We start from the raw sequence: 22,024 nt of genomic DNA on the forward strand, positions 1-22,024 counted from the left end.
CATTTTCACAGTATCTGGCCTACTCCCTGCAAACTTTCCCAAAGCCAGAGAGAGAAATAGCTAATCTAAACACCCAACTGGGGAAAACGCTGCTTGTAGCATTGAGTTCAGCTCCAGAGGCCCTAGCAGGGCCCAACCTTCTCCATTTGCAGCAAATCAGCACCGCTATAGAGTGAAAACATATGGAAAAAAGCAAAGAAACTGAACACATCAAAATGGGCCACGATTCTCTTTACAGCAATATCTGCTTTTCCCAGGTTTGAATGTCATTCTATATTTAGCATGAGAAAGAGAGCAAAGAATCCCTCCCTTCCTGTCACTTTTTCCATCCCTGGATGACACCCTCAGAACATCAAAAAAAATAAGCCAAGCACATCTGCACTGGGTTTTTGCCCCTCCTAACCAATCTCAAGTTGGAATCAGCGCCAGCTTCTTTATCACAGTGGGGAAGAAACTGCAGACAGGAGCACTTGCCTCTGTGCAGAAGGGCTCAGGCGTACACAGAGCAAAAATGGTCGCTTTTAAATGTCAGGCACCTTCAAAAGGATGCCTCCTTCAAGGGACACGGTTTACTTGGACTCATCACAGACTGACAAAATTTGGCAGTCATTAAGAGGAGACATCCTCTTATGAAACAGTAAATTCTGTGGACGTTTCTGGTCACCGCACCTAAAAATGGATATTGTACTGTGGGGAAAGGACAAGAAAAACACAAGGAAAAATTACAACATCTGGCACTGTTTAGCTTAGAAAAGAGGAAAGGAGAGATGTGCTGGAGGTGTATACAGTTACAGACAGTATGGAGAAAGTGGACAGGAAGACGTTTTTCTTCCTCCCGTATAATACCAGAAGCCAGGGTCAGCCATTCCGTTGGTCGGTGAGAGGATAAAAGGAAGTCCCTCTTCCCACAGTGCATGATTAAAACTATGGAATTCACAAGATGTAGTGATAGCCACTAATTTGGATGGCTTTAAAAGGAGGTTGGAGAAATTCATGGCAGAGAAGGTATCAATAGCAACTATTTTGGGTCAAGCAAAGAGCAGATTACAGAATAGGGATTCATTCTATGTTAGAAGGGGGTTACATGCCCCTTATACACTCCAATTCACAGCTTGGGTGTACTCTGCAATTCAGTCCAGGTTTTGGTGTTGGCCAGTAGTGCATTTGCTGGTGCTTTGAATCTCAAAACCCAAAATATTTATTATTAAATTTATATCCCACCTTTTTTCTTTTAAAGAAAAGAACCAACATGGGCAAAGGAAAACCGAACCAAGCTACACAGTGCACAAATAGCGCTTTCAGACTAACACTGCACCTGCTTCAAATCATTTTGCAAGGTAAATTTACAAGGCAAGAGTAAAATTAGTGTAATTTTGCCCCATCATCCTTCCCTTTCTAATTTTTCTCTAGGTTAGCGGCATATCCTAACAACTTCAGTTCTTCATAACTTAGTTAGCAAAGCCTTTCACATTTTAAAGGTTGCAACTTTATTATTTATTTATTTATTTATTAAAACATTTTTATGCCGCCCCATTCGCCGAAGCCTCGGGGCGGCTTACAACATAGATTTAGTATCCTTAAGCTTGGCAGAGTTCCACATTTTTGTGGCAAAACCCTCTGAAAAACAATGTTTTTAAAAAAGAATTATTTAAAAAAGTATCTTGGTAAGTGCTTTAGCCACTGAATTAGGAGTCAGGAACTGGAAGCTCTCAAATTCCTCCATGCTTATGCCAATCCATAGGCAAGTAACATGTGCAGAGTGTAAATGTGTGCGTGGGCGGGGGGGGCATTAACAAGGTTAACCAATGGTCTAGAAAAAGAGCCTTATCAGCATTCTCTCTGCTGTTTCAAGTGAAAGTATTAGAAGTAATAAATTCTGCAAAGGTTCTTATTTTGGGCACTATACTGTAACGAACACCCTTTCTTGTTCAAAATATGTAATTACTAGATCAGATAAGTAATAAAATGGCAAGAAGGACAAATGGCACCTCAAACGTTTGCACGTGTGCAACACCGCTTCGGACACACACGTTAACGTGACCGCAGAATCCCCACTGGCATCAGTAAATGGAGTAATATAGAAGAAAAAGGGGAAAAACAAAACAGGGCAGCACTCACAAGCCAAAGGTTTTCCAAAGGAAGATGGCCGTACTCCATTTTCATGAGTAGTTAGGTCCAGCTGGAGGAACACTGGAAAGAAAGTTTAGTTTCTAAGCCATCCTTGCCTGTGCCTTGCGATGGGTAACAATAGTTCCAACAATAAAACCAGCAGAAAAATGCATGTGCTGCATGCAAGTAAAAAAAAAGATCGCAAGTAAACGATGTGAATGGTAAGGGTATAGCTTAACAAGTCCCATTTCTGAAGGTCCATTATAGAAAACTGGGTTCATGCCAGTACAAGAAGATACACTGCACTTAAAATCACCGAAAACCAGGTGCTACAGCTTTCCATCTGCCCGAACATGGTACTTCGGATGGTGTGGTTTGCCACCATGGGAGCCAGAGGGAAGGCCACAATGCCCACCCAAAGGCCTATGTGAGAAAGGCAGGCCCCACCACGGCTCAGTGGGAATGAAATGGCACAGCACCAGCCCTCTGGCAATAGACTGCCATGCTCACTGCAGACTGGATGCCATAAAACCGGGCTCACAGAAGCCATTTACTTCTAAAAGGTGCCTTTGGATGCAATCAGCTTTTTTGTCAATCCATCTGTGTCACATTATCTCCTTGGCTACTTATGCAAATAATTGAGATACTTGACAATAAATATGTCAATTTAGTATCTATAAATCAAGCATTAACTGGGTTCTATGCAGATTCTCAAAAGCTACAGAGAAGGCCAGTTTGATCGCCCATCATATTCTGACTAGCATATGCACATGCACTCAATAGCTTTTCACTACTGAGATGCTCCCTCACTGGAGCCAGAACCTCCTTCCCTTTCATTTATTCAAGGAGAGAACCATCCTGAACCCCACAAACCTGATGGGTCTTGTGTTCATGTTAGTCAGAAGGGTGAAAAGCACGATGCTTCTGGAAAGGACTAAATGTAAACTTTTTGAATTACAGAGTTAAACACGAAACAGATCTTGTCACTGCCTTGGATGTGCAAATTGTCTCCAAGGTCTAGATCTCTTCTGGAACATCAGTTTGGGAGACACCAGGCCAGATTTAATCCAGTTATGAAATGCAGCCTGCCTACTTTTTGCAAACAGTAGGGGTGTGGAGGAAAAAAATCATACTTTAAATATTGCCTTTAAGGAACCAATTTGAGATGATGTGAGAAAAGCAAGTATCTTTATATACACTGAAAGGAAATACCCCTTTAATGAAAAAGGCAGTTATATCCAAAATGCATTATGAGAACATTTTGCCCTCTTCTACATAAAAAGCATGTTTATTTTCAAAAGATCATTCATCTTCATTCCTGAATATCCAAACCAGTCTCTGAAAAGAGACTGAGAGCATACTGCCAGAGATAAGAACATTTTGCAAAACAGAGCTCAATTGCCTGCATTCTCTTTGCCCCAGTTTTATTTTAAGTATGAAAAAGTGATGACTTCCAAATTTAAACATGATGGCAAGGCCCAGAAGAATTTGACTTGTCCATGTGCCAGACATATAACCAACAGTTCAGACTTTTAAGTATATTTTTATTAGCCTACTTGTACATACTTACAAACATTCATGTGTTGAAAATCAGTGGGCCCAGAAGCATAATAAGGAAGCTCTGTAGCTGGTATCCCACAGACATGTACTGTTTGCTATTGGTTAGCAGACAAACAGCAGTTTCCAAGCCTGTAATAACCAGTAATCAATGCTGATTTAAGAGATAATTGGATGTTATAGCAACCATGTTAGCTAATGCCTCTCCAATTCACATGCCATAATATTCCCTCTGCACCTCATACAGTTTCCATCTTACACTGTTTTACAACAAACTTGCTCCTTACACTAAAACACGCTCAGCATAAGCTGAGCATTTATCATCAGCATTTATCCTAGCAATCTACTATATAATGCAATCCAAAGGGCATGTCTTTGCCCTCAGCAATCCTAAAGTATGCAGAAGTATAAAGCTTTTTTAAAGTGTCTTAGTTCACAGACCAATGAAGCCAGAGCACACCCAATGGCCTGAAAAATGTCAAGTGTCCATCTGAAAAACAACAACAACACAGAAAATGGGGAAGAAGGGAATGAAATTGGCCTCTTACAGTTTATTGTACTCTGGAAGATGGCAAAGCTACATGGTTGGCTGAGCAGAAGCACTCCTGCTAGTGCGCCAGGGTATGGGAATCTCACTTGTACTTTAAGGTCTCACTTGTACGCAATGTATAGGGAAAAGCTCTAACCAAACCGGGAAGGGGGTAATTTCTGAGTAAGAATGTACAGGAGCAGACCACAACAGAGAGAATAATTGTAAAGTTAGCTTTCTTGAACCTATGTTTTATTCAAATCACACTACAGTACACTCTAATATCTCCTGCAAGTTTCCTTAACTATTTTTTTCTAGTTTTCTATCTCTAATTTCAACTCATAATTCTTAAAAATCAGAAATCGGAAGGTATGTAGCAATAAGTCACTTCTGTTCTTTCGACAATTTTAGTTTGTTCCTTGACTGAATGTGCATACTGCCAAACATTTATCAAATTTATTTCACTTAATGCCAACAATGAATAATAAAAAGCAAGTGAATAGTTCAAATTTCAGTTAAAATATTCCATTCCATTGCAGAGCAATTTGTTCGGCCAAATCAAGACAAGCATAGTTTACTATATTTCCGTTACAGAGTTAGGAGCTTTCAGACAGGGTATCTGACTGCAATAAGATGTTTAAAACATTAAGTATTTCACACAATGTTCTGAAAGAAAGCATTCTGCAAGAATCTGCCTTGTATCAAGTAAGATGTTTGATCCATCTAGTTCAATCTTGTCTAAATCTGCTTTCCCAATCTGATGTCCTGGTCTGAGACTAAAATTTGCATCAGTCCCAACTAGCACAGTCAAGGAACAAGAGCACTGGGAGTTGGAGGGCACCAGTTTCAGGAAATCTGGCCTATGCTGAATGACAGTCCCTCTCCAGCGTCAGACAAATCTTTCCCCAGACCTTCCGACACAGCCCAGGGCCTGAATTTGGGACCTTTTGCATGCAAAGCATGTATCCCACCACTGAGCTACAACTCAGTTCTCCATGTGAAAACGAATAGATAAAAGCCAAGAGAGGCGGTAAAAAGGAACAGTTCAAAGAGGACCAGAGAGGGCTGGAGGAAGGGAGAGGAAAGTGTCTAAATAAGGCTATTGTTCTCTTTAAATAAAAGAGATCAGACAGCCAAGCTCCATGGAAGAGACTAGCTTTAAAGGTAGCCAAATTAAAATCTCTGAAGATAAAACTGTTGACTGAGATGGGCTAAGGAACAGCACCTCTGTAATGATGATCTCTGTGGAAGTTGTTCTCTATGGAGAGTAAAGAGCTCTGGGTATTTCTACACCTTTCCCAAACATTGTGAGGGATGTGTTATTATTTACTTCTTCCCTTTATTTATGTGCTGGGTTATGCCCCACCTGTTTTCCTTCCCAGGAAGGAAAGGCGACTTACACAATTCTCCTCCTCTCAATCTTATCTTCACAGCAACAAGCTTGTCAGGTCAGTTGGCCTGCCAGTCTGCAGCTGGCCCAAAGTCACTCAGGGAGCTCCATGGCTGAGCGGGGACTAGAACCCAGGTCGTCTGAGTCCCAGTCCTGCACTACAGGATCAGCACGCAACACGGGCGCTTTGCATCTCACTTCTTCCTCTCAGAAACCTAGGGAACGCATGACTCTCCTCTTCTCTCCTCCCCACAACCACCCTGTGAGACAGGTTGGGGAAAGAGTCAGTGAAGACACAACCCTATGGACTGCCCCCTCACTCTTTAGACACCCCCAGCTCAGAGTCTTCCAAAAGCCCTATCCCTTCCTTGGCTGAAGCTGGCAGGGAAAGAGGAACGGGGGAGCTCTCTGCCTTCTTACCTGTGATCTGAGGTTTCAGGTGGACCACAGGTAGCCTCCAAGGCCACCCTTCCTCCCCCAGTGCCCGACACTACGAAAGGAGCCGGCGGAGCCAGGCACTTGCGCGCGTGACCACCTCTCTTAAGTGCCCCACACTGGCTGCTCTTCTGGGCAATATGTGAGGGAGGAGGAAGAAAGACTGGCCATATGAGTGGACAGAGGGGAGGAGAGCAACTGGATAGGTGGGTGAACAGAGAGGAGGAGGTTAACAAGGCAGATGGGCAGGGCAGGGGAGGGGGGGAGGGCGAGGAGCTGCAGCAGGGGAGGAGGGCAGTTCTCAGCAGCCATTTATTTCACCAATCTGAAATAGTGAAGACTAGTGCACTATATAATTTAAAGATCTACTGAATGAAAAGAGTCCCACCCATAGGTTCAGTGAATATGATTTGCATTTTTGCCATTTTTAATTGGTTGATTGTTTTATCATTTTTATTGCTGTTTTACTGTTGTTTTATCATTGTTTTACTGTAAGCCACCCAAAGAGCCATTGGGCTATGGGGCCACATATAAATGTAATTAAATAAATAAAATGTTCAGTTCTGTTTTGTTTCCTATGGGAAGGGATATATAAAACACTGCAGAAAACTGAATTGTGTGTTATCTATGCTGCAGCTGAGATGTATTTGTGAGGGCATCTATCTGAAATGGGAGGACACCACAGAGTATCCATTTTACACCATCACCACGGACTTGAGGGGGAAACCATTTGCTTCATGGAGAGATTCTAGTTTGGTGATAATTAAACTAGAATTTCCCAGGCTCAAATTCTGACATCTCCATTGAAGAGGATCAGGTATCAAGAGATCAATCAGAGAACCTGGAAAACTACTAATCAGAGTAGATAATACTAGATTGTCTAACTGGACAAGTATTTTGGATATGCATGGCTTCTTACGTACTTGTGACAGCAACAAGGAGTGTGGATGGGCTTGTAGGCCTCTGAAGCAAAAGCTGGATGTTCTAAACTAGTTCATCAAGCATCAGTCCCAGGAAATGAGGTGCTTTGCAAGAGAAGAGAAAAGTTTTATTCTAAACATCCTTAAAGTTATTCCAGGGTGGAAGGAGAGAGAAAACCAACTTTAATTACTACTGTTTAAACTCCAACCAAGTTGGCCTGCACCAGCCCAGGTAAAAGGGAGTTCTGTGGCTAATAGGCTGGGCTAGGCATCAAATGATAAATAAGTCATATGCCATTGTGTCATCCCAGCATTATTGTGGAGCACTAATGACCAGTAGAAAGGGGTAGATGGGAAGCACATGTCTGCATTAAAGATTATTCTCCATTAAAATCAGTCCTTAAATATACATCAATACACATTTATTGATTTAAGTAAATGGAGATCAAGTGAGAAATGATAGCTACAGAGGTAGTTCATATGAAAAATAAAATAAGGATTTATTGGTATGATCCACTATTATTTTGAAATGCTCTACGGGAGTGAATTAATCAGTTCCATGCCGTATGTCTAATAAAAGTTCTCAGCTATTTGCGCAGCCTGAATGCATGACATGCTATGTCAAAGATCGCTGAAAAAATAGCATAAAACAAGCAGGCACAGCTCACAACCCAAACAATTTGACCTTTACTGGACTGCCACTCTGAAGTTAAATCTCCAGTCCTCCCAGATGTCCAACTGCAAAATCCTGTTCTACAGATGCAATTTTTCCTCCACACTCTCATTTCTAAGTGGGAAATGGGAGTGGGGGTAATGACATAGACAAAATCCAACAGGAATTCTAGATATGGTTCTTCAGTCACACTTTACCCATACACAAAACCCTGGGTACATTTTAGGGGGACAAAGAGACCATTGCTTGTCTTAAAGAAAGATGCTTTGCAGTAACAGACACACATTTCAGATTTTTGAAAAGGTTAAACAGACTCTTATGCTACCTTGAGCACCATCTCATACGAAATAGGCAGGATATAAATTAATTAAATAAGCAAACATGAATTAAATCTGGAGAAGACAATTGTAGGCAGTTGTCCACTTCTCCAACTTAATTTTGGGGTTCGGAACGTGAAAGACGAGACCTCCCCCCCCCGAAAAGAAAAAGGAAGCCTCGCAATAGCAACGTACCCTGCTCGCCCTCAATTTAGGGGAAAAACACACCTGGAAAAAAGCGATCGGAAAGGCGGGGGCGCAAGAATCAGAAATGCAAGTCCAGCCCCCTACTCCTGCCTACGGAACTGGAGAGGTAATGCTTTCGTTTAACTCAACAGGATTTCAGTTTGATATCAGATAGTTTCCTTGAAATAAGAACACCCCACCCAATTTCAAAAAACGAGAAAACCGGAGCGGGTGGGGAGAGAAAAACTGAAGGCGGGGAGGGGGGAAGAAACACACATTCAGACCCGCGACCCCGGGCAGACCTCTGGGCCAGCGAGCGCCCCCGGACCCAGGGGGCCGCCGCCCCTCCCCCGCAAGGGGGCGCTCCCAGCCCCCCACCCTCCGGGGGGCGAGGCGCGGAGAGACCCCGCCGCCCTCCCACCCCCGGGCCGGGGCGGCGGGTGGGGCCGGAGGGAGGGGCTCCCCAACTTGGAGGGTCACGGGCGGAGGCGGCGCCGGATGACTCAGACTCACCGTTGCCAAGCGATGGGGGAGGACGAGGGAGCGCGGGGCGCCGGCCGCCGCTCGCCCCTCACAGCCCCGAGGCCGGGGGGCTCCTCCGGCCCCCGCCGCGGCCGCTGCTCCGCCCCTTCCTCAGCGGCGGCTCCCGCGCCTGCCCGCCGCCCTCGCCGCCGCCGCGGAGCCGCTCCATGCACGGGGACGCGAGGCCGGGAGCGCGGCAGTGGCAGTGGCAGCGGCAGCGGCGGCGGCGGCGGCCAGCCCGGCCTGCGCGAGCCTGCGGGCCGCCCCGAGCGCGCCGCGCCGCTCCCCTTCCCGCCGTCGGAGGCGCCTCTCCCGGACCCGGTCCCGGACCCGCACTCGGACCCGCACTCGCCCGCCTGCCTTCCTGCCCTCGCGGCGGCGGCGCCTCCCGCCTCAGCCCCGGACGCCTGGAAGGCGCGCGCCCATTGGCTCACTGAGAGGACGGCGCTGGTTGGCGGCGGCGCGCCAGGCCGCCCCGCCCACTTCCCCGGGCCTCGCTCGCGCGCGCGCGCTCGCTCGCTCCCCGGGCCTCTGGCGGGACGGGCGTGGACGCCCCGCCGAGGCCACGGCGGCCGCGGGACGCTGACCTTGGGCGCGCCCGCCCGCCCGCAAGGGAAGCCCGGTTTCCAGTTTCGTTCGGGGCCGCATTCCTGCAGAGGTGTGCGCACGCTCGGTTGGGCTGGATGGGGCTTACTTCTGAGTAAGCCACGCGACGCATCGGGCGGCGATTGCATGCTCGTTTACCTGGGAGTAAGGCTCATTGAGCTCATTGGAACGAATTACTCAACGGCCACGTAGGAGGTTATTTTTCAGCCCTGCCACCCCGCAGTTGAAAGTCGCTCTACGCGAGTAGCAAAGGTAGTAAAATCTCGTTGGCACCGGGCTGTTTTCTCTCGCGCGCCGTTACCTGTGCTTCCCCCCCCTCAGGGCTGCAATCCAGGACACGGTCACATGGCGGTCAGGTCCATGGACGTCGAGCGCCTGAGCGGGCCTCCGTAGGCTTGTTCCGCGGACCTCGCCCACGCCTCCTGTGCCCAGCTCCCCCGCACCTGGAAGAAAAACAAAGTCCCACAGCATGTGGCGCCTGCGTCCGGTTTCCTCTCGGCGCGCCCGCGCTGGCGCCCTGCGTTCTCTGGCCCCCCAGGATACAAGTTGCCGAATCGGCCGCAAGCGGCGGGCCGGGCCGGGGCATCCTTAAGAAAAGCCCCGCCGCAGTCGATGCAGACGTGGCCCGATCGATGCTCCCCGATCGCGACCCGAACCACGCGCGGCCGGGCTGGGGCAAACCGTGGAGCCTTCCCGGTGTGCGCTGGCGTTAAGGGCCGCTGCAGGCAAAGAGGCGATCCACAGAAGAGACGGAGGTGAGGATCGGGTGTTGCGCAGGATCGGTCTTCTGAAGTCGCCGGGGTGGCCAGGTGAGGGGCAGGAGAGGAAGCAGGGGCACTAGAGGGGGAAGGACTCCACCTGCGGCCCCAATGACAAGCCTTTGCATGACTGACAGCTCCACATCCTACACATAGAAACAGAGCAAGTCAGAAGGGGTCTCCGAGGCCATCTAGTCTGACCCCCGGCTCCAGCCAGCTCCTTGCCTCCTTAGACTCTCCCATTGCTTCCCAGCAATTCTATTACTGTGCAGCCAGATCCTGGTCCTGCTTACTTCCAAGTAAATCCTACCACTTGCAGCACTGCAAGCTTTAACTTTTTGCCAGTTGGCTCGAAGTCAGGATGGAAAGCCAGTTTCTGAAGAGCTCAGCCATCCATTGTTTGGCAAGTGTTTGAATCCTTCAGGCAGGTGAGGGAGAAGCAGAATGGAGCCTCTACTTCTGAAGACCCACTGGGGAAGAATGGCCTCCAAGCGGCTTTGAGTTTCACCCTTGCAACTGGTTGCGTACTGCTGGAGACAGACTTGGGCTTGTGTGGAACTTTGATCTCCTACACAAAACTGATTCATCTGTCCGTGTCTGTATGTGTTTTCTGCTCCCCCACAAACATGCACGGAACAGCGCCACCTTATTTATAATAGCTTTGCGCTACAGAGGGAGTGATCCTATGGCCCCTAGGAAGGGCCAGAGGGTACTTTGGATTGCCAGGTCTGAAGTCGGAGGCAGTCTTCCCACCGTGGAGCGAGCAAGACTCTCTGGCCACTTCCCCCACAGCTAGCACTGAGACAACTGCAGCGGCTGCCTCTTCAAGGTTGGACACGCAACCTCAGAGACACAGGACAGGGGGAAGAGGGGGGAGGAGGAGACTGCAGAGCTCAGAGTGCAAGATATCTCACTCCGGAGCTCCCCAGGTGAGCCGCTGAAAAAGGCTGTCTGGTGAAAATGCCCAGCAGGGAAGCCAGGGAGGCCTCCGTCACGCCTCCAGCTCCCCACAGGCAGGTCATGAGCCTCCAGGCATGGGTGCTTACGAAAATCAAGGGTGCAGCCCCTGCCGTTGCACCCTCAGCAGCTCACCTTAATGTGCGGCACAATATGGAACAAATATCAAAACCCTTTGAACTATTAAGGCCGGGGAAAGCTTGAGTGACTAGGTATGTTCTCAAGAGTTAAATTTACAACTTCCTGCTGTTTCTGCTTCTCAGATCTCACGCAAGAGAGTGTTCCAGCGGGCTGGTGCCACCACCAAGAAGGCCACTGATACACTTCCCCCTGGTGACTTGCCATTTGCTGCACAAAGTGGGTGCCAAGCAGCATAAGTGCAATTCCACCCACAGGTGAGGCACATCAGACTGGGATGTACCTTCAGTGGAGAGTCACCAAGTTCCAGTTCAGCACTGTGGGCTATGCAGGCACAGATGTTTCCTGCATCAGTTGCAATGATCATGACAGCCCTAAACATTCCCCAAAGAAGCAAAACCACCAGGACCTGATTTATTCCCCTACAATTCCACACAGAAGCTGCAGAGGGAAAGTAGAAGCTAAGCCAAGTGTCAGTTCTCCTGAATTAGCTTAGCAGAACTGCTGAATTCTACTCATCTCTAGCTTTCAATGCAAACAGAAAAGGAGGGGGACAGATGATGTGAATATTTATCCATATGGATAAATGTTCTAGTTTCCCTGACTTTTAATTATCTGGATATATTTATAGCATTAAGATTTTAATTGCTTTTTCTTACTATGCAATGTAAGGCCTGGGCTAATTAGGCTGCAGTCTTGTGACAGCAGAGCTAGGCAATATGGACCCCTTTCTTAGCGGCTGTGAAGGTGCCCTATTTCTCTCACTTTAAAAAGAGAAAAAGAAATTAACACCTTTTCTTACTAGCATCTGGGATTGCAGTGAAATAGGCTGCCAGTGCTGAAAAGAAGGTCCAAAGATTGCCTTTTGCCTGTTGGAGGGCAATGCAGTCTCCAAACCCTGCCACTCCATGTATCAGGACTAAATTTCGGATATAAGGAGACAATAGGCAAAGGAAGAGGGAAACTAACCACCCAGGACTGAGAAAAGGAAGCAGTCTGTTCAGCTGTCTGCCAGACAACTTGGGTAGGGTAACAAACTATGGGCTAACCATGGGTTAAACAGACCAGGCCAGGGGGGCTTACTTTTGAACAGACGTGCATAGAATTGCACATGTATTTGTTCTAAGACTGCAATGCATGCGCATTTGCTTGAGAGTAAGCCTTGCTAGACACCACAGGATTTACAGAAGATAGGGTTCAGGTATAAATACTTATTTCAACACTTTCTGCCCGTGGTTATCAGGTCTTGTACTCGAGTGCCTTGATAAGTCCTGGTCCCAGCAGTGGAAAATTATATGTGGACGGATATGGTGAACAGGGATGGGATGGCTTTGGGCCAGTCACTCATTCTCAGCCCATCCTACCTCACAGGGTTGTTGTGAGGATAATGTAATTTGCCTTGGATTCCTCACAAGAGGAAGAAAGGGAGGATGTAAATGCAATGGAATCATCATCATCGCAACCACCTTTGGTCCCTTGCAGAAGGGAAAAGGTAAGATATAAAAACCAGGTAATGACAGGATAATAATATCTGAAGAGGCCTCAATGGCAGCATCTCCATTATTTCCCAGGAAGCCTCAATGGCAGTAATCAGCCGCAGAGCCCTGTGACACTGCAGCAGTTTTCTGAAGGGGAGGGGATCAATGAACACCCCCCAGATTTCAGCTACCGCCAAGCTATTAAGCCACGGGATGAGACCTCTTCCTTCCATTTTGAAGAACAGCTCTTTCTCGGTGGTTTTCTCTAGCTGTCTTTAAGCTCAACATGCCTCACAATTTCCTGCAGTGTGGCCCGGGGTCCCCTGCTCAACTCCCATCATGAATCTTAAAGCAGCCTTCCTTCAGGGCATCCAGAAGGTACCCAGCTGAGGAAGCTAGAGTTGAAGCATGGAAAGACAGAAGACTCTCCCCCCAAAAGGGCAGCCTGTTGTGGTGGTCTCTGTGCGGGTGGGATGGGAGCATGAACGGGCACTTCCCCCTTTGGATTTTGGCCCCCACACCACCTACGTGCAGCTCCGAGCACTTTACTCTGAGAGCAAGGGGGCGTTGCGGTGCTGATGGGGACTGATCTTCCGTCCTTGCTGTGAACACTTCCTTGAGGAAACCCCTCTGAACTTGACGGGACTTGCATTCTATTCATTTTCGCAAAGGATAACCGCTAATTTTGCATGCACTGTGCTGTCTGAAGGGAGACACTCCTTGGATTAGGCTGCTAATCTGGCCCAATGAGAGAGCTTCAGCAGCAGATTGGCAGAGAAATGGAATGCATGAAATGCGCAAAATTACATGCTGCAACACAGTGGTTCTACTCAAAATCTTGCCAGTTTTGGAGTACGACTTGGGAGATCCAGGTTCTCATCTCCACTCAGCTCACTGGGTGATTTTGGGCCAGTCATGGACTTTTAGCCTGCCCTACCACACAGGGTTGTTGTTGTGAGGAGAAAACGGAGGGCAGACTTTTGTAGACCACCTTGGATTCCTTGCCAGAGGAAGAGCACAGGGTAGAAGTTTAATATAACAGTGGCAGTAAATAAATGAGTCCACACCTGTGTGTCGTGTTTCCCAACATCCTCTTGGGAAAGGGTTCAGGGATGCAGGACCTTGGTACAGTCCCCAAAAGTGAATGTTGTTTCGAAGGGCTGCCAAGGCAGTTCGCCTCTGAAATTCAAGCACACCCAGATGAGAGATGTGGATTAGTGAGAAGGGAAGCCGGGGGGGTTGGAATTGGGGTTGAGGGCATTGGATCAGGGAAGACAGAGGAGAGGGAAAGCGCCTGGGAAGTTCTTCGGGAAGTTCTTTTATCAGAATGATTTCAGCCCACCTGCTTTTAGTGAGTGCGACAAGACACACTTCGCGGCCCGCGGTTTGCCTTTTTCCGGCTCTCCATTTTGCACTGCTGCGCTTCTTCCCATACGGTTGGATAAGCTCAGTCAGTTCTCTGTTCTCTCCTTTGGGCTGGAAACAGGGAACCTGCCAGCATCAAGCTCGGAACACCACAAAAGGAAACATTGCGCTATGGGTGTTTGTTTGCCTTCGCACCGGATGGCCTTGTAATCTTTCCCAGCTGTGTGAAGCAACCGGGAAGCCCCCTGAGCCTCGATGCCACCTGGCGGCACAGGACGGAATTGCAGGCGGGCCTGCCGAGCGCCACGGCTCCGGATTTCCCGGTGGATATTCTTTTTCACAGCGCGTTTCCTTTGCATGCAAGAAGCAGTTACAGTCCTTACAGTAACCCTGAATGCTAAAAGGAAGGTGTGCAGTTGTGATACTGCAAAAACAGCCAACAGTCTGGTGGTGTGGCAACGCAGGGTTTCCTCATGGGGACATTTGGAAAGCTGAGAAAATGCTGTGGGCACCAGCACAAAATGACGTCACAGTCGCTTTTTGGTTTTGATTTTGTTGTTATTCTTGATTTTTTAAAATTTTCTTTCATTTGTGAATTGTTACTGGTTTTATGTGTATATTTAACTATTGTTATCCCGTTAAATTATCTGCTTTTGATTTTTGTAAGCTGCCCTGAGATGCTTTTGCATATAGGGTGGGGTATAAATATTTTAAAGAAAGGAAGGACAGAAGGACAGAAGACAGACAGACAGACGAGCCACCACACGTCTTTCACTGTCTGAGATTCAACAGCAGCTGCACGCTTTTCGGCCCAGTCCAAAGATCTGAGCCAAGATGGCTTGCATGCCGGATCAGGACCTGATGCTCACCAGGAGATTTTGCGTGAGTCACTAACAGCCCGGCCTACCTCACCGTGGTCTTGTGCAGATAAAAGGACAATGAGAAGAACCATGCTCAGAGAAACAGCAGTTACAGGTGGTGAATAAAGGTACTCTGCAGTTTGCTTTTTGGAAGAAGAGAACAGCCTGTCACAGTTCGGGCTTGCTCAAGATGGCTGCTATCGAGCAAGAGGAAGGTCAAGATCTCGCTGATACCAGAGTGTAGCACACGGAATAATCAATTCAGGTTGCGACAGCCCAGATTCAGGCTGGACATCAGGAAAAGCTTCCTCTCTGTCAGAGCAATAGGACAGTGGAACCAGCTGCCTGGAGGGGTGGGGGGCTCTCCCACACTGGAGACATTCAGGATGAAACTGGGCAGCCACCTGAGTGGGATGGTGTGAACAGGTGTCCTGCAACAGCGGGGGGGTGGACCCATGGCCTTCATGGCCCCTTCCAACTCTACTCTTCTATGATCCTATGATTCTAAGTGGGGCTCCCATGAATCAGTGGATGGATTTAGATGTTGCAGCCCTGAGCAAGGAAGCGTGAAATTGATTGAAAAGAGCCCTGTGTGCCTCTGTTGCATTACAGGATTACAGCTGCACAGAGAACCTGGCTTTATCCAGTGGCGAAGCTCACACACCACCACTCTTTCCATTTCCCAAAGGCTCTGCTCACTTACCTGAGGAGAAGGATAGAATCATCCAGTTGGAAAGGGCCAGGAAGGCCACTGGGTCTTAACTCCCTGCACATTTCAGGTCTCCAGGGTAAAGCATCTGTAGCAGATTCCTGTTCAGTGCATCCATATGCCTGTCTGTTTATATTATGAGATTGATTGATTAATTTTATTTATTTTTCGATTTATATCCTGCCTTTATCCTACAAAGGGCTCAAGGCAGCTTACATCATTCTCCTCCTCCATCTTGAGGCCCCATCGGTGTGGGTGTTCAAGGATAGGCTGGACGTCCACATGGTGGGCATGTCGTGAGCGGAGCCGGCTGGAGCTGGGGGTCAGACTAGATGGCCCAGGAGACCCCTTCTGACTCGCTCTGTTTCTATGTTTCTATCTTATCCCCACAACAACCCTGTGAGGTAGGTTGGGCTGAGAACCTGTGAGTGGCCCAAAGTCACCCAGGTGGCTCCATGGCTGAGCGGGCACTAGAACCCAGATTGTCTGAGTCCCAGTCCCATGCTCTTAACCACTACACCACACTGCCTCTCATTCTGCCTCTCCTGCTCTCAGTATTATGCCCACAACAACCCTGTGAGGTAGGTTGGGCTGAGAGGCTGGGACTGGCCCACAGTCACCCAGGTGGCTCCATGGCTAAGCGGGGACTAGAACCCAGGTCATCTTGAGTCCCAGTTCAATGCTCTTAACCACTACACCACACTGCCTCTCCCAGATTCTTCCTTCATCTTAGCTAAAAATGGTGACCTTGCCAGTTATATACCCACCCACAATGGCACAAGGAACTCAGTCCTGGAGGAAACCAGAAAGTCGATTCTGTCCCACTGCATGTGGTCAAGCCACTGGAATATGCTTGCACTGCAGAGGCAAAAACAAGAAGTGGTTGGATTGGATTAGCACAAAACCAACCCCTGCTTGATCAACAGATCTTCTCACAAAATGAGATGTGGCAGTAAATACACAGCAAAGAGATGGCAGACCTGATTCCAGATGCATGGGGGGGGGGGCGAGATCTAGGCAGTGGAGATGAGAGAAGAGGAGGCAGCCCTAAAATACGTGTATGGCCAGTGCCCTGGATGATCAATTGGGCTCCTATGCCTGTGTTTTGAGGTTTGGAACAACACAAGCACGAATGGTTTGCTGTCTGTTAAGAACTGGAATTGCACTGGTGAACTTCGTGAAGGAGCAATTGCTCTCAGGTAGGGCATTTTCCCCTAATTTAAAGGCACTGTATGAAAAATTTCACTAATAAAGTGGAAACAGTATTTCAGTAAGAAAGATGCCATTCTTCAGACTGAGAACCTTTTTTTTTTTTTTTTTTTTGGCAAGGGTTTTAGTAATAGGCCAGAGAAGGAAAAGCAATCTTACAGGAAATGTTGCCATTCTCCTTGGGAACAATTTTACGCCCATGTAAAGTAGCGATGGTATTTTGGCAAAATAAACAGATACGATTTTTGACCAAAAGTAAAGATTGCGTTCGATTGCATGAAATGGTAGACTACATTTTGATGGAATGCTGTCATCCCAAAATTCTGTGTTCTTTCATTTCTGTGAACTTGCACAGACCGTTATAATGCAAGCGACCAAAGCTGCGACTGAGTTCAGCATCCATTGGGATTTTGTCAGTGGTCAGAATCCTAAGCTAATGAATCTGACATGCTTCTGCCTAGCAGTCTCATCACAAGTTAAATACAAATATATGACAATATTTAAGAGCAAACAACTGCCCCTCCCCCCGCACCAAGAATGTGGCAAGAACTATAAGGGCACTTTTAAGAAATTCTTGTATTCTGGGATGGATTAGCAAGCCACAGGTGAAAACATCACAGCTGATGTGGCACATGGAATATTCTGCCCTGTTAAGCATATTTCAGCCACAGAAAAGCTTATTTGTGACCATGAAGAATGTGACACAAAAGTACGTCTTTGTGAGCAGCAGACTGTCAAGAACTATCCAAATGTATATTATGATTAATATTATGATTGTTTATTTCATTTCTATGCCTCCCTGTAAGAGGAACTAAAGAGCCTCTTGATGCGGGTGAAGGAGGAGAGTGCAAAAGTTGGCTTGAAACTCAACATTAAGAAGACTAAGATCATGGCATCCGGTCCTCTCACTTCCTGGCAAATAGATGGGGAGAAATGGAGGTAGTGACAGGTTTTATTTCTTGGGCTCTGAGATCACTGCAGACGGGGACTGCAGCCAAGAAATTAAAAGACGGTTGCTCCTGGGGAGGAGAGCTATGGCAAATCTAGACAGCATACTAAAAAGCAGACATCACCCTGCCGACAAAAGCGCATATAGTCAAGGCTATGGTTTTCCCACTTGCAATGTATGGCTGTGAAAGCTGGACCATAAGGAAGGCTGAGCGCCAAAGGATTGAGGCCTTTGAATTGTGGTGCTGGAGGAGACTCTGCAAGTCCCTTGGACCGCAAGGCGATCAAACCGGTCAGTCCTGGAGGAGATCAACCCTGACTGCTCTTTAGAAGGCCAGATCCTGAAGATGAAACTCAAATACTTTGGCCACCGAATGAGAAGGAAGGGCTCCCTGGAGAAGAGCCTAATGCTGGGAACAATAGATGGCAAAAGAAGGAGGGGACGGCAGAGGATGAGGCGGCTGGATGGGGTCACTGGGGCAGTGGGTGTGGGCTTGGGTGGACTCCAGGGGATGGTGGAGGACAGGAAGGCCTGGAGGGGTGTTGTCCATGGGGTCGCGATGGGTCGGACACGACTTTGCGTCTAGCAACAAATGCCTCCCTGTAGCTGAAGCTCTCTGGGCGCTTTACAACAATGTAAGCAGGGGCCGAGAAACAGACGCTGCAAAGAGAAGCACCAGACTCCAGTCCCAGTGGCCAGGCAGTTCAGGTTTGTTTCCCCAAGTTCTCCAGAACCCCGTGCTGTCAGTTTGCAAAACCTGGCTGATGCGCTAGGGTAGTGCTGGGACACAAGAGGCTCTCCCGGTGTGGTTGGATTGCCATCGCAATCTCAGTCCTAGCCAGAAGACAAAAGGAAGGAGTGATGGGACTTGCACTCCAGCCTCTAGAGGTCTCAGATCCCCTGTAGACCAGATGATGTACAGAGAAGAGAATATGAAATTCCTCAAACCTGGCACAGGTTAAGCACCAACTCTCTCCAGAGTTGTCATCCTCCTGGCCTGGAAAACACCCCAAAACATGGGAGCTGCACCATCTGCATCCGATACTAATAAATACTAATAGCTTTTGCAAATAAAGGTCCTGGGTTGGCATATTCGGTCCTTTACCGCAACAAACCATTCAGCTTGTGGTAATCTGACAGAACTCGATGAATCCACTGAGCTCAATGGGACTTCTTCCCAGGTAAGTGTGTACGGAATTGCGGACTCACAATGTGGCTACTCGGGAAGCAGTCCTGCTGCATCTCGCTAATTCAGCGAGACTCACCCCCAGCATAACGACCACATCCCTCGGCTATCCAAGAGATGTCTTTGGCCCATTCTAGCCTCTCACGGAATATCTGCACTTTTTCAGGTGAGAGTTTTCCACCTGTTACATTTTTATCGCACCGTTCTTCTAAGCTAGCCTTCTCTAACAATGTCCCTTCCAGATGTATTAGACTACAGTTATAAGAAAAATGCAGGAAATCGATATCGGTGCATCTTTATTGGGCCAATGCAGAGGACCCCACAACCTGTGCAAGTTCTGGGGGTCTTCAGAATTCTTAATCAGGCCAGGGTAGCAGGGAAAAAGGGAGAAATGGGCCAATCCCAAATATCAGATGAGAACTTGCATCAGCCACTGTCCTCCTGCCCCTGTTTGGATCCGTTTACCACCTTGCCTGAGGAAGGGCAGGTAGAGGATGACCTGAGGGTGAAGAACTTATGTTTGACTCCCCTGTCATGGTCAGATCACCTCCTGGTGAGGTTTGTGCTCGAGAGTGGCCTCTCCCTCTATAAGAGTGCGGACCCGATTGTATGGGCCCGCCCCCGGAGCCGGATGGATCCGGATGGATTCCTGGGGGCCCTGGGGGAGTTTCCGGCTGACAAGACTGGTGCTCCTGTCGAGGCTCTGGTCGAACTGTGGAACGGAGAGATGACCAGGGCTGTGGACACGATCGCTCCTAAGCGTCCTCTCCCACCGGGCAGAGTCCGCTCTTCCCCTTGGTATACACCTGAATTACGGGCGATGAAGCGAGCTGGGAGACGGCTAGAGCGTAGGTGGAGGAAATCACGGGATGAATCTGACCGAACACACTTGAGAGCCCACTATCGGGCCTATGCTGTGGCGGTGAAGGCGGCGAAAAAAAAGTTTTTTTCCGCTTCCATTGCCTCCTCACAATGCCGTCCAGCGGAGCTTTTTCGAGTGGTGCAAGGCCTGGTTCGCCTGGGTCCTAAGGAAGATCCGATGCCACCCTCAAAGGCCCGCTGTGACGACTTTGCCAGGCATTTCAGGGAGAAAATCGCTCAGATTCGTCACGAGCTGGACTCCACTAATGAATCAGAGGTCTCTGAGGAGTCGCCAATGCCACCGTCTGGTCCAAAATTACTGGAGGAATTTCAATTATTGCGGCCCAATGATGTGGACAAGGTGCTTGGAAGAGTACGTCCCACCACTTGCCTATTGGATCCTTGCCCGTCTTGGTTAATAAATAACTCCAAGCACGGGATTGGGACCTGGATCTTGGAAGTGGTTAACGCTTCTCTGAGGGAGGGTCGAGTGCCTGCCCCTTTAAAGGAGGCGGTAATACGACCGGTCCTGAAGAAAGCGTCACTGGATCCAGAGATGGCCACTAACTATAGACCTGTGGCCAACATCCCGTTTCTGGGCAAGGTGTTGGAGCGAGTGGTGGCAGGACAACTCCAAGCACTCTTGGAGGAAACTGATTATCTGGATCCTTTTCAGTCCGGCTTCAGACCCGGGTACAGTACTGAATCTGCCTTGGTCGCCCTGTACGACGACCTGTGCAGGGAGAAGGACAGGGGGAGTACATCCCTGTTGGTTCTTCTGGACCTCTCGGCGGCTTTCGATACCATCGACCATGGTATCCTTCTGGATAGACTTGCGGGATTGGGGGTTGGAGGCACTGCTTTGCAGTGGTTCCGCTCCTATCTCGACGGTCGATTCCAGAAGGTAGTGCTGGGGGACCATGTCTCTACGTCATGGCAGCTATGCCATGGGGTACCACAGGGCTCCATTCTATCCCCTCTGCTATTTAACATCTATATGAAACCGCTGGGAGAGGTCATCAGGAGGTGTGGGCTGCGGAATCATCAATACGCTGATGATACCCAGCTTTACCTCTCATTCTCCACTAATCCAGGTGAGGCAGTGGCTGTGCTGAACCGGTGCTTGGCCGAGGTAAGGGAATGGATGAGGGCCAATAAACTGAAACTCAACCCAGACAAGACGGAGGTCCTGTTGGTTGGCGGATCGGGTTTCGGAGAGGGTGGATTTGACCTGGTCCTGAATGGTGCAACACTCCCTCTTAGGGATAAGGTCCGCAGCTTAGGAGTACTCCTCGACCCGGAGCTCTCTTTGGAAGCTCAGGTGACAGCGGTAGTGAGGAACGCTTTCCTTCAGCTTCGGCTGATTAATCAGCTGCGCCCCTACCTGGAGTACGACTGCCTGGCGACGGTGACACACGCGCTGGTGACTTCCCGCCTAGACTTCTGCAACGCGCTTTACGTGGGGCTTCCCCTGAAGACAGTCCGAACACTTCAATTGGTGCAAAATAGAGCTGCCAGGTTGCTGACGGGGACGGGGCGTTATGCTCACATGACTCCAGTCCTCCATCAGCTTCACTGGCTTCCCATTGAAGCCCGGGCCCAATTCAAGGTGTTGATTATGACCTACAAAGCCCTAAATGGCTTGGGTCCTGGCTACCTGAACGAGCGCTTACGTCCGTATATGCCCGACCGCCCTTTGAGATCTGCGGGAGAGTCCCTTCTCCGGGAACCCTCCATGAAAGAAATTAGGAGAGTAAGTACCCGGAGGAGGGCTTTCTCTGCGGTGGCGCCCAACCTATGGAATTCACTCCCCAAAGAGGTCCGCCTGGCACCGTCGTTACTGGTTTTTCGGCGCCAGGTAAAGACCTTTTTATTTAAACATCATTTCAATTGTTAAAACATATGATCTGGCCTGGGCAACTTCTTCTTCCTTCTCTTTCTCCTCCTATATTTTTATTTTATACTGATAATTTTAATTTTGTATTTGTAAATCAATGTATTTTTTGTATTTTTATATTTAATGGTAATTTATTATGTACTATTGTATTTCAATGTATTTTATCATGTTGTAAGCCGCCCCGAGGTTTCGGCAAGGGGCGGCATAGAAATGTTATAATAATAACAACAACAACAACAACAACAACAACAACAACAACAACAACAACAATAATAATAATAATAATAATAATAATAATAAAGAACTAGATAGAAGGCGTGCACCCTCCGTGAGGGACTCCTGTTGCAGCCATTTCCAGAGGGGTCACTCTTTGCAGCGAAACCTTTGCACTCTTCCCAGACTCTTCGCTGTTT

The 22,024-nt window shown here is 48.3% G+C and overlaps 1 protein-coding gene across 1 annotated transcript in view; it reads right to left on the bottom strand.

The window, feature by feature from the left end:
• PTPRA (protein tyrosine phosphatase receptor type A) overlaps positions 1-8,754 on the bottom strand; it is a 134,884-nt gene extending 126,130 nt beyond the window's left edge. Inside the window, exon 1 of the mRNA XM_044428341.1 lies at positions 8,630-8,754. The gene's annotated coding sequence lies outside the window, so the exon portion shown is untranslated. The remainder of the gene's footprint in view (positions 1-8,629) is intronic.
• Between the last annotated feature and the right edge of the window lie 13,270 nt (positions 8,755-22,024).

This window comes from Varanus komodoensis, unplaced genomic scaffold, assembly GCF_004798865.1.
Source record: "Varanus komodoensis strain SLA01 unplaced genomic scaffold, ASM479886v1 scaffold2, whole genome shotgun sequence".
Classification (NCBI taxonomy): Eukaryota; Metazoa; Chordata; class Lepidosauria; order Squamata; family Varanidae; genus Varanus; species Varanus komodoensis.